The following is a 13,968-nucleotide window of genomic DNA, read 5'->3' as shown; positions in this document are numbered from 1 at the left end:
GAGATTGTGTGTGTTTTTTTTTTCTGTTAAAGTAGTTGTGTGAGCTCCATGCCTGCCATGTTCCTTGGTCTGTCCGCTATCATTTCTGTCCTTGTTCTAACATTCAGACCTGGATTTCTACCCTACGGTAATGTGCCTCCACTCAAAATCACTTCTGTGAAGCTTCGGAATTTACAGTGGGCCAACACATCAGTGCGCCTAGATGTCGGAGCAGAGTTGAGAAATCATCTATAACTGCCCATTCCTCTTTTCTTTCTAGGTTTCTTGAAAAGGACTAAACACCTAACTTCCATCACCAAGGGAATGAATAAATTGATAATGATTAATTTGTTCTAGAGAGTAGTAGAAAATCAGTATTCTGCATATCTATAGTGGGAGACATGGATATTTCTCAAAAGTCTAATTTTCAAAAAGAGTTGCTCTATTTATTTTTAGAGAGAGGGAAGTAGAAAGAGGAGGGAAACATTGATGTAAGAAACATTGATCGTTGCCTCTTGTACACATCCCGACAGGGGAAAGAAAGTGCTTCCCAGGCATGTGCCCTGACAATGGAACCAGCAACCTTCTGCTTTGTGGGACACCACCCAACCAACTAAGCCACATGGGTCAGGGCCTAATATTTTATTTTTTAAATAAAAAAAAATGTGTGTATGATACAATACTATATATATAAAATATTAAAAGACATAAATTAATGACATTGATTTTTATGGATATGTGTCTAAATACTAAAAGTGTAACATATGCATGGGTAATTTTTTAGTAGAAAGTAAAAAGATGTGTTTCTAGTTGATGCCTTTTTAACTATGTAAATCATAAACACTGATTTTTAATTTAGGATGGGAATTACTACATTTAGTTGTTTTCCACAATGACAACTTTCCCTAAAAACACAAAAATATCCAGGCTTTTCATTTTTATTTGTTTTTATTCAAACATCACACTTTTATGTTTTACACAAACCACATATAAAGAGTATTCTGAATGTGAAAATTCTTCTCACAACTGAGGTACCACACTGTAACTTGAATCATAGCACTTCTCATATTGCCAGATATGACTTCACAGTTGTTATTTGATTAAAAAAACTCTGCTAGAACACTGTCAATGAAATAGTTTTGAAATATTCCTGCATAACTCTAGATCTATTTCTCAGAAGGAGCTGAAATCATGAAAGAAAAGCACATAAAATTTTGCTTTAACAGCTTTGTTCTCCAGGGGATACTACTAAAGTAGTGTTGGGTCTCTGATAGCTTAAATTACTTTTACTATTTGAGAGCGGAGAGTGGTTAGTGCTACCTGGTTCCCTGAACAGAGGGCTATTTGCTGTCTGCTTTGACTCAAAGGAAAGATGCTGTGATTGAGTATCAAGCACCAACCTTCAGCACAGCAGTCTTCCATAATGGGAAAAATCGCAGGCATAATACATTCTCAAATGTATCCTAAAGACCTAAAATACTAAAAGGAAAGAAAAAAATAGAAGCAAAAAATCCTGTACTTTTCTGGGTACTTGCCTTATTAGAAATGTATTTACTTTACTTAGTGCCTTCACAGGTCCTTCAAAAACCCCATGCAGAGTTATTAAGAGAAGAATGCCAGATGTCAAAACATCAGCACAAAAAGTACACAGCACTCAAAGAAAACAAAAAGTCTAGTGATTAGTTCGCCTTTCAGATATGACTGTGTAGCTCCGAAAACATCAATACCAGCATTTTGTGTATGCTGCACTGTGACAGCAGCACTCGTTGGATACAACCCACAACTAGAATTTTATCAGTAACACGAAGGGAAAAGAACAATGGGGATGAAATACCAATAAGAGCTATTAGTATAGTCTTCTTTATAATTGTCTGCCTCTGCCACACTAGAACTTCCAGGGGACCAAGCCATGAGAACAACCAAACCCCCTTCAAGAGGATGGCCAATTGAATACAATGACTAACTATAGTTTTAACAATGTGGTCATGGACCTAGCATTTCTATTTCCAAGGTTCCACATTGGTGAGCACCATGAAACTCAATCAACCACCTAGCACAAGAATTATATGCCATTATGTACCTTGAGATCTTTTAAATCTTATACCTTGTTAATATATCCACCACCTAGTACTGGGTTTGACATATAAAAAATTTTAATAAAGATTTGTTTTTGAATGATTATAATAATCCCACTCAGAACTAATCACCTTAGAGCTGACCCTTTTTATGTCAGTATGGATTTAGCATTCATTTAATCCTGAGTGTTTAAAAAGGTATCAAAGATTATAGGTCCACAACTGAGCCCTTCATCCTATCCTATTTCTCCACTCCCCACCCTCTCAAATCTGCTCTTCCCTCTGTTTTCTCCATTTCAGTAAATAGCAACTTCATCTTTGAGGTGTTCTGGCCAAAAACTTAGGGGTCATAGTGATTCTTGTCTTCACACACTATGATCAACCCATCAGGAAATCTTATAGGTCCTGCCTTCTGATTCTGGCAGCCTCTCATCACCTCAATTGTACCAAATTAGTTTGAGCCACCTGATTTTTTTAGTAGCTTCCTAATTGATCTTCCTACTTTAACCCTCATGTCCCCCTTCTACATTCATCAGAACAGTTAAAAAAAAGTGTATGTCATATAATATGACTCATTAATGAAAGCATCCAATGTCTCTCATCCATCTCAATAAAAAAAAGTTTTTATAAAGGTCAGCAAAGAACTATAAGATATGTATGCTTGCATATCATTTCCTATTTTTGCCTTTATTCAGTTCATTCCACCCTCGTTGGCCTGCTCTGTTCTTTGAATATGTCAAGCACGTTCCAGCCTCAGAGTTTTTGTATTGGATGTGCCCTTGGCCTAGAATACGCTTCTGAAAGATATCTGCCTGGCTTACCTACTATCTTCAGTCCTTCATTCAAAGGTCGGGTCACCTTCTCACAGAGGGTTTCCCTGACTCACTCTACCTAAAGTTGTAAACATCTTTCCCCATTTTGATTCTCTATTATTCCTGAACTATTTTTCTCCTTAGCACTTGACTAAATTACATATTTTGTTGATACTTTTTATTTATTGTCCACTAGAAATACACTCTAAGAGAACAAGTTGTTTTATTGCCTCTGATTACCAATGTATCCCTAGTCCCTTCAAAAAAATGTCTATCATAGAGTAGAGAAACAATTAATATGTTGATTGAATAAATCAATCTCTCTTTAATTATCCTCCTCTTCTATAGTAGATTTAGATTATAAACTAGAAGTTGCACTGCATGCATTTCATGATGCCACTGCACAGTTTTGGGGACTCTTTGGTTCTTCAATCATTTGCTCTAAATTCTTGATTCAAAGTTTCAGAAAATTGGAACTGGAGAATGAAAATGTTGTTATACCTTACTATCTTGTCAGACAATTATGACAATGGAGGTAAATTACGTATAGAAATAAGAGAACAATGAAGGTAGCCTTAGCATATACAGACATGAATTTAACCTTGTCATTCTAATTTTGAGTTGTTACTTTTAACAAACTACTTATCTATCAGAAACCTCATATATCGAGAAATAAAATAACTCAGGCTTTAGATTACTGTGATGAATAAGTAGGATAATATATATGAAGGTAAAAAAAAAGTCCATGCCTCCTGCCTTTGTAATCTGAAAATATTCTGGATTTTTTCATGTTTGACAGTAACCTTCATATAAATAATTAAAAGTCTGTGTGAATGATACAAGATGAATCAGAAAAATAATAACTATAATAAGAATAAATGTCAGTGTTATTTTAACTAAGGATACAAAGCATCACTCCAACTGTTACTTAATTTTACTTTATAACATCGATGATTAGTTAACATTATTAATACTATTTGGGCTACTGATAAGTTTAGGCCTGTAAATATCCAAAACATATAAAGGAGGCGGATTTTAACTTCAGAATCTGAATTTCACTTTAATTCTATACAATTGTTTTCATGACTTCTACATAATAGAGGATTCAATTTTACCTACATGTTCTTCCTTAAATTATAACAAAAAGGCAAATCAAGACAGATGTATATTTAAAAATGTTTTCATAGTCTGTATGATAGACTAGTATAATTTGTTGCAAAGAATGCTTGGAAAGCTCACAAAAAATAAAAATAAACCAAAATTTTTTAAAGATTAATTTAAGAGGAGATGGGGAAGTATGAGGAAAATTAAGATACTTTTAGGAAGTTTAGTGATTCTATACTCTCTATAATAAAACTTTTTCTTAAAGCAACACTTGTTTTTAGGCTTTCTATAAGGTTCTATTCTTATATAAAATGCCAGACATGTTGTAAAAATTACAGAAAAAATATAATTTTCCTCTTTTATTTTTACCCCAATGACTTTGCTTTGTCCCATTATTGTGGGTTACTGAGTAACACAAATACTGCATAAGGGTAAATGCCACATTGTGGGAAATAATATGGCTAAAACAATGATGTTTTCTAGTCATTCTGTCAATGCGAAACTCTCAAATATATCTATAAATACATTTAGAAAAACTAAGTCCAAATTCATGGAATAGGAAAATGTGATGTTTGCTTCATGATTTGAAAATAATCCAATCAGAGTATACCAAGGTTTTCTGTGCCAATGTTGATATTTCTACCTTTATTAACGTTATTATCTAAAAAATAAGTCAGCAAACAATATAGAGAATGAGACTTTGAAATGGTTTTCATTTAATTAATGCGATATGAAAATGCATGAATTAATTTTGAACTCCTCTGGATTTTTTTTTCTTTTTTAAAAAATAATTTTAGAAAGTTGCACTTTTCCAAACGCTGCTTGAACATTTGTGTTACTGTAGGTAGCAGCCAGTAATGAGGCAGTTGGAGGGAAAATAAAACAGGGCCCCCGCCATTACAATCTATCAAAGAACTTAAAGCAGGAGACCGGAAACAAAAGAAGTCATGTCTCACCAGTTAACTCAGCAGGGCTGAACCTGATCCCATAAGATTGCCAGGTGATCCGAACATCGCAACAGGGATAGCTCATGAGGAAAGGAGCCCCTGAGACTGTGCTGCGAAAAAGAACCTCAGTAACGATTTCACTAAGACCAAGAACCTTTACTGAGAAGGAAATCCTTGTAGCTGTACATTATCCCCAAGGTTTAAAAGGAAAAGAAAGAGGAGAACTTAGAAGTTGCTGAAGGCATATAACCCCTGAACCCCAATAATTGGCATACTTACATTATCTAAGTTCCTGCTTGTAGCCCTGGCTCAAGTGCATAGAACGAACTTAACTAACAAACTTAATAACAATTTTATGGCCTCTATTCATGGGACATTTAGACTAGCCAGGTGCCTGCTTGCAGCTTTGTCCTCATGTTTCCTAAATAAACTTGCTATCTCACCATATTTCCACTCTATATGTGTCTCTCGCTTGAATCCTTCTCTTGCAAGGCAGTCCAGAACCGAGAAACAAGTTCTAAGGGGCCCCTGACTTGGGTCTCTCCCAGGTAACAATTACCCTGTGATAATTATTAACTCTTGACCAGTAATCATCAAGAACCTGTTTTACTATCTGCATAAAATTATTTTAGTGTTGAGTCAAATTTCTTAAAGCACAATAGTATGACTTTTAAATTATTTCTTAAACATACCTTGTTCTGAAGTATTTGTAATATGGCTAAAGTGAGTTTTCTTTTTTTTTTTTTTTTGCAAACCTATGAACATTTGATTTGTTATGAATGTATTGCATAAGCATTAAGGCATTGGTTTGAATCATGAATTTCACTGAAGCCAGTAAAGTTACAAAAGGCCTATTTTTTGACAAATGTGGTATGAACTCTGTGAAATAAGTTATCAGCATTGCTCTAAGTTCTGGGAACCATGTCATTGGACACAAAGGTCACCCTACAAACTCTTGGGAAAATAAAGAGCTCAATGGTCTGAGGAAATTAGGATTTACTTTTTGGAACAGGATGAAGGTTAAAGTTGAATAACAGTAAGAAGAACAATGTAACTGCATTTCTTATAATTTTTATAGTAAATAAACCAAAACAACTCAGCAACAATTTTCAAATTCGTGTCAAATTGACAAAAATACAATCTAAATCTTTTCAGGTGTGAACTGTTGAGAGAGAAACAGCAGCAAAGTAAGGCCACATAAAAACATTCATATCTAGTTGTCCTCTGGATTTAATAAAACTTATTCAGCAAATCTCTTTGATATCAGAAGCACAGCACAGCACACTCTAAGTTATTGAGATTTTACTAGCTTTGAATTTTTTAAAAAATTGACTGCCACCACATCTGGTGAACCAGATCTGCAATATCCATAATGACGGAAACAGAAAAGAAAATAGTAGAAAATGTGGATATTTAGTGTCTTGCAGTAGCTGAGAATTATACATGGATATAGGCAGGATAAAAAGATAGATTAAAGGTGATAAACCAAAAAATGATTAGTGATCAGTAAGAAATTTCTGTAGGAAATGAACTGATAAAGCAAAAAAGTAAGAAAAAGATTTCAGGAGTATCTGGAGTCTTTTAAACATCATACATGTTCTTTGACTAGTCATTTTCCCATCTTTCCACCATTATCCCTCTTTCCCCACCTATGTGGTCAGTCTGTTGCATGTTTCTGTGCCTTTGGTTCTACTTTGCTGGTGAGTTAATTTTGTTTATTAGATTCCTCTTATAGGTGAGACCATATGGCATTTGTCTTTCACCTACTGGCTTATTTCACTCAGCATAATATTCTCCAGTTACATCCATGCTGTCACAAAAGGTAGGAGTTCCTTATTTCTTTCTACTGTTTAGTAACCCATTGTGTAAATGTACCATGGGTTTTTGATCCACTCGTTTACTTACTGATGGGCACTTAGGCTATATCCAGCATTTGGCTATTGTAAACAGCACTGTTGTGAACATAGGGTTGCATAAGTTCTTTTGAGTTGGTGACTTGGAATTCTTAGGGTATATTCTCAGCAGTGGAATTGCTGGGTTAAAAGGTAGTTTCATTTTTAGTTTTCTGAGGAAATTCCATACTGTTTTCCACAGTGGCTGCACCAGTCTGCATTTCCACTAACAGTGCACTAGGGTTCCCTTTTCTCCACAGCCTCACCAGCACTTGTTTGTTGATTTATTAATGATGGCCACTCTGACTGGTGTGATGAGGTATTGCATTGTCAGATTCTATTAGGAGTACTTATTTATTTTATTAGCATATACAATCCTACAAAACACTATGACATGGTAAAATTATTTCCAATTTACATATGAAAAATAGAAGCACAGAAAAGAAGTAATTTACCCAAGATTATTCAACTAGTATGCAGTAGAGACAAAATTAGTGGTAGGCTGCCAGCTGCCCAGGTTTGCTCAGAATCTCTTTGTTTCAGCACTTGATTTTGCATCCTGGGATAGCCCTCCCTAAGACACGAACAAATTTCAGAGATCAGAGATGGATGTAGGAGTTTAAAAGAAAAGTAAAAAATCCAGATGAGAAAACAGAGGCTGGAAGCAACACTATTTTTAGTGTCAAATGGTGGTAGTACCAATTATGTACCTTCCTTAGTGACTGCTGCTGCTTTTCACCCTGGCTATTAATGTAGGCAGTCACGCTTACACTGGGCATTCTCAGTAATGGTTGCACCACTCTGTTGTGATCCTGAGTTCCTCTTTGACTTTGCATTAACTGTTTTGTTTTATATCAATACTGTGTTCTTTTAATTTATAACACTGTGAATACTATAATCACATTTTCTAATAGCTCAATGAAACTGAGAATGATATAATATAATAAGGCGATAACACTGAAAAAGAAGGTGAACATGTTTTATTTTTAAGGACTCATGGAAGGACATACAAAACTTGATTAGAAAGATAACCAAAACACAGCACACTGCAAAACATGCAGAAGTGATTCTGAGACCCTGCACAACAGTGAAGGTTGTGTGAATGTGCACAGGAAGGCTGAGTCTCACAAGTCTAGGATGAGACAGGCCAGTTTTTGTAAAATCTGAAGGTTTTTTTTTTTTCTTATAATCTTCCCATAAAAGAAATGCTGAGTTGAAATCAATGGTTGTGGAATACGCTTGAGTAGACCAGAAGAATACACACGCATTGTTGTTTTGTTTCCTTGTGCACCAGAGTAAAGTCACTTTTCCTAACTCAAATGATGCAATAAAATGTCTTGTGAGTAAACAAAAGGTGAAGTTTTTGTAACCAGTGCTTTGGCTTCTTACACTGTGGAGCTGATTCTGGCAGATCTTTCTAAAAATCATGCTTTCTAAAGTATATCAAGTAATACATTGAATCATAGCAAATAAAAAAATGTGCTTAGTTCTTATGTATTTTAATTTTTAAAATAGAATTTCAGACACCTTCTTCTTTTCTATAATGATTTTAATGAAACTTTAGAAGACATAAAGAAAAAATTTGATAACTTAATGCACTATAAAGTAGCCTTTGCTCATCTACCTGCATATTCAACAAACAGTGCAAATGTAAATTTTAGAAAATTCCACTGAGCTTATAAATTTCTTATATAATGAAATGAACAGTTCATACCTACTCAATGTCCTGTGCATCTTACAAACAAGGCTTCTGAAAATGGATGTGATTTGCTTACCTGTGATAATGAGGTTTTGTAATGAAATTTTTTGGTCACTTTTCAGTTTCCTCAAAATGTGCAGAAGTACTTAATGGGCTTTTTAACTTTCTTGAAATGGGAGGAGACAGTCTCTTGAGACATGTGCCTATAAGACTGCTATCATTGTGTGGACATAGAAAAATATTAAAATATTGGCCTTCTATAAAATTATATTTCAATGTATGTGGCAAGAAGAATTTTATTTTTAAAAAATTTAAAAATATTTTATTTATTTATATTTAGAGAGAAGTGAAGAGAAGGAGAAAGGGAGGTGTGTGGTTGCCTCTCACATGAGACCCCACTGGGAACCTGACCCACAACCCAGGAATGTTGCCTGAAAGGAGATCGAACCAGCAACCCTTTGGTTCATAGGCCGTCACTCAATCCACTGAACCGCACTAGCCAGGGCAATACAAGAAGAATTTAAAAAAGACAATAATTTCTTTCTTTAATCTTGAAATATATGACAGATGAGAATGAACAAAAAGATTACAGTAAAAGAAATTTATATGATGCTTCTTTAAAACTGTGTGATGAACTCCAAACAGGCTATAAGGAAAAAGATGAACTAACTCTACCTGAGCTATATGAAGTTGTGCAGGTTCAAGACAAAGACTCATACAGAGAAAAACTGACTTATTTGGGGGATTTAAGAGTGTTTCCAAAATATAACCAGAAAAGAAGTCAGATTAAATAGGACTTCTTCATTTCTTTATTAAAACTGTATCTTCTTTGGAATTCAATATAGATTCCATAATGCAAAATTACCTCAGGGCTTTAAAACCATTTTCCATGGTAGTATTTTACCTAGTGCTGACATCCAATATGCTTGGAAGCATTAAAAAATAATGAACATTTTGGACATTGGCAGCCTATATGATGAATTCACAGATGTGAAAGAACTGATTGACAAACTGCTGATCTACCAGAGAGAGCCTATAGATACAAAGTGGGTAGCCATTTTTCAAAGGCTGGGGACCCATTCCTACAAGCCTAACACTATGAATTGGCACTGTTAAGAAGTAATAACACATGTGCATAATGACTTGTTACATAATAAATACACTTTTGATCTTCTCGTGCTATTTCTCAGTTCCCTCTGAAATGTTGATCACCCCTACTGGTGGCCACATGCTCCATGCTCTAAACAACTTAACCCTCAGTGGGGAGGACCACAGATCCTTCTGTATTACCTTGTGTGACCCAATTATATTAAGCTTCTTGAGCACAGCTAAGGTTTCATGGGTGAATACTTCTTCACTATCCTTTGAATGCAATAATTAAACCCAGTGGTTTTGTTAAAACAATGTTTGGTAGGAATCATTCAGCAAATTTGCTGATTCTCAAACAAAACATTTAATTTCTAATAAAAGTTTGCTAAATTGATTCTAAGAATATTCATCTGATGCCTAACATGTGTCAGGTACTGAATAAAATAGAATGTGAACATACATACACACATGCACACACACGGACACATAACCCATTTTTACTCCAGTATTCTATTTTCATTTGGTTTTCTTAGCTAAAGCAGTTCCAGGAAAAAGAAAAAGGAAATAATTATTACATTTTCATTTTTCCATCCTCTTGACTAAATTTATTACATTTCAAACAGAGTGGGGGGCTTCCAGATAAAATCCTTGGGACCTATTACCTCACAGGCCTAGAGACAATAAGTAGGGACCAATGTTAAATTTTACAAAGTTAGCATCTTAAAGGTTCCAAACTTCGTTGAACTGGACTTTTAAATTATCAAGTAATGGACCATGGGAGATCTTTAAATAACAATACTTATTCTTTTTATATATTTATGTAAGTTGACTTTATTGCCTGTCTTAGACAGGCCAATATATATAGACAATATATATATTGCCTGTTATATATATAATTTTGGAAAATGTAGCCTAATTCATGTAGAGGACAGTAGTTCTCTAGATTTATCACCATATTTACTAGACACAGTGGAATGAAAAAGGCCAGGAAAAAATTAAAAACAAAACAAAGCAAAACAAAATGCTGAATACTATCAAAGTTTAAAAAAGACAAAATTTTGTGACCTGAAACAAATAGACTACAGTTAGCAACACATCAACTTAGAACAATTCAATTATTATTACCTAAAACAGTATAAGAAATTGTGAATATTTTTAGAACATTAGGATAGAAAAAGGTTTTTATACTTGTTTTGTTTGCTTGGTTGGTTGATTATACTGTATTAAGCATGAGTAAATTGGGTGAGTACTGCCATTATAGTTAATATAATTAAAAATATTTCACTTTTTAGTTAATGTTAAAATTCACTTCACTAATTATGAAGCAATACAATCAATGAAAAAGTTTATGTACACTTAGTATCAACTTATGATTGTATTTAAAATTGAATTTGGAAGTCCTGACATCATGGGATTCCACAGTGGCTATGTAAACAACCTTTCAGAGAGTTGTGAAGTTATATGTACTTATGATGATATCTTGCTATAAATCCCTTATTTGATACTTTCATTGTGAAGAAAAAGTCTTGCTTTAAAAAACAAGGCAAAACACTATATTAAATTTCTCTTTTCAGAAAAGCTTACCTGGATAGAGGTAGATCCATGATTACTGGTTATTAAAATCTCAACTAATTTGGCCTTCACAGTTATCCTTTCCCCAACCCTTCCAGTATCAAGAGCTCAAGGGTTTTGAGGACAGTGAGGCAAACAATGAATTTAACCAATCATATTTGTAGAAAACTTTATAATTCTTAATAGAATTTTATTATTCAGCCCCTAAAATAATCCTGGGATACATTAGAAAAAATTTTAATGAGTTATCTAACCGATTAATACTGGGAACAGGGAGTTCAGACAACCTGCTGAGGAACAACAGGCAATCACGTAAAGAATCACGGAATTAGGATCCGGAGTCTCTTGATTTTTGTTCGTATTCTGACTGCCCTTCAGATTACAAATAGGGCAAATAAATCATGATAACAATATCTGTTGTGATGTTTTGGGTGAAATGAGTTAGTGTAAGTAAACATTAAAAAATGGTATTTATTCCTATTATTACTGGACATGCTGGGCCCTTCTGAGGGTTGAAGTCTTCACCCAATCTCTACTTTTTAAAATCTCCATACACTTGGTTACTTCCTTCTAATAAAATATTTCTCACTATAATTACAGATGCATATCCTTCTCTGATTTTTAGCCACGCTTATTTAATGAAAATTATTTAAAAACCTAAAAATTGTAAGGATAAGGACTCAAGCTGGATATAAGACTACAGGGCTTTCTCTCCTTAAAAATTCTGCTATGAGCCAGAAATAAAAACAATCAGCATAAGAATGTCATTGATACTAAAAAAAATAAAATCTGCTAAAACATGTATGGTAAAGCCATAAAAACCTAGCCTTACTTCATGCTACTTCAACCCTGCCACTCTCTTTTGCTGAAGCAGTTATGTCACTTCAGCTACAGCACTTTCCCTCACCCTCCAGGTCAAGTTAAAGCTATTCCCCGTGTGTTTCTACATCGTCTTCTACTACAGCAATAAGACATTTCTCAAAGACACAGATTTTGCTGATTACTTATCTACATTACTAATTAGACTTAAGCTTTGCCTGTGACACAGATGGTACTCAATTATTTAAGGGCCAAATAAAGGGTGGGCTAAGCATGTTATGTTTTTAAAAGAATACAGGTTCCTCTCAATTACAAAACATTCAATATTCCTGTAGAATGTAACTTTAACAAAGCAATCAAACTCAGTAAGAGGCCTCACGATGCAGTGGGAGGTATACAGCTTCTCCTATATCATATGCCAAATATGTTTAACCTGACTCTAATTATGAAAAAAAACAATCAGGAAGATTATAACAGTGGAACATTCTACAGGACAAATAACCTGGATTCTACAAAATGGCATTTTCATGAAAAATTACATGCAGGAAGGCTTCGACATTAAAGAAGACAAAAGAGATCTGGCAAGTAAAAGCTATTGGTCCTGCAGGGAAAAACAAAGGTTTTAAAGGACATTATTGTGACAACTGGGCAACTTTTTGTATGGATTATAAAATATATAACATCTGTTTAATTTTAAATGTCATGTATGTTGATGGCAGAAGAGAATATCTTTGTTAATAAAACATTTGCTGCCTGGCTGGCATAGCTCAGCGGATTGTGCGCGGGCTGCGAACCAAAGTGTCGCAGGTTCGATTCCCAGTCAGGGTACATGCCTGAGTTGCAGGCCATGACCCCCAGCAAGCGCACATTGATATTTCTCTCCCTCTCTCTTCCTCTCTCTCCCCCTCCCTCCCCTCTCTAAAAATAAATAAATAAATGAAATCTTTAAAAAAAAATAAAATATTTGCTGAAGGATTTAGGAATTAAGTATTATAAAGTCAGCAATTTACTTTCAAGAAATCAAACAATATAGCAACATATTTTATACCAACATACGCAGAAAAATGGCAGTCAAATGTGTCAAAAATTAAATATCAATTCAGGAAAAGGGGTGGAGGAATGTTTGTTGCACCACTTTTCAACTTTTCTAAAAAATCTCTACAAAATGAGTGATAGAAACAAGTAGTAAAAGTTTGTAATGGTTTCTATTTATCCAAATCCATAATTTCAGCTGTTCTCTCCCTATAGCTAATTTTAGATATGTCTTTTCCTTTCATAAACATAAGAAGACATAGTAACAGCTAGGTGCCAATTTCTCTTCTCAAAAACAGGTGCAAAAGAATATCCTCTCTATCACTAGGTATGTTACTTTTCCTCTCTTCCTTCCTGTCCTATACACAGATAAGCAGTGTGGAGAATCTATAGAACTTTCTTCTTCTTCCTTTAATAATTTCCCCTACTCATAGCAACTTACTGGAAATGAATCAAAGAAGGCTATAGGCAATTGCTGATCCACTGTAGCAAGGGGGAAGCGATATGGCCACAACATTCTTCATTCATGTTATCTGTCAAAGGACATCAGAGGTCTTGTGGTCCTCTGGGGGCCATGGTGGTGCGGAAAAAATTCTCCTATTGCATCCATTCATATTTTGAAATACCTGTCTTACTCCTATTACTCAAAAGTGATATAAAATTCTAAAAACTCTGTATGGAAATTAAAAGGTATGTGTTTGCTACTTTCTGGTACAGGGGAAGGGGTGTGGACAGGTGGAGAAGGTGGTAGTTGTCACTCTTTTCTTAAGTAAAAGGGATGTATTACTCTTGGTTGTCTAGACAAGAATTTAGGCAACTCGAGAATATCTTAAATTGTTACAGACTTAGTTCTAGGTATTTAAGACTCCAGAATAAATATACTGAATGTCTCAGAGAACTTAAAATTCAGAGAGACTAAACTACATAAAGATAAACTATCTTGCAAAG

General features: G+C 34.5%; 1 protein-coding gene across 24 annotated transcripts in view; it reads right to left on the bottom strand.

The window, feature by feature from the left end:
* The window catches only part of ADGRL3 (adhesion G protein-coupled receptor L3), a 755,368-nt gene that overhangs the window by 83,876 nt on the left and 657,524 nt on the right, over positions 1-13,968 (bottom strand). The window lies entirely within an intron of this gene.

This window comes from Phyllostomus discolor, chromosome 1 (genome assembly GCF_004126475.2).
Source record: "Phyllostomus discolor isolate MPI-MPIP mPhyDis1 chromosome 1, mPhyDis1.pri.v3, whole genome shotgun sequence".
NCBI classification, from domain to species: domain Eukaryota; kingdom Metazoa; phylum Chordata; class Mammalia; order Chiroptera; family Phyllostomidae; genus Phyllostomus; species Phyllostomus discolor.
Note: the sequence above shows the minus strand (reverse complement) of the source record. Positions and strands in the feature narration are given on the sequence as shown.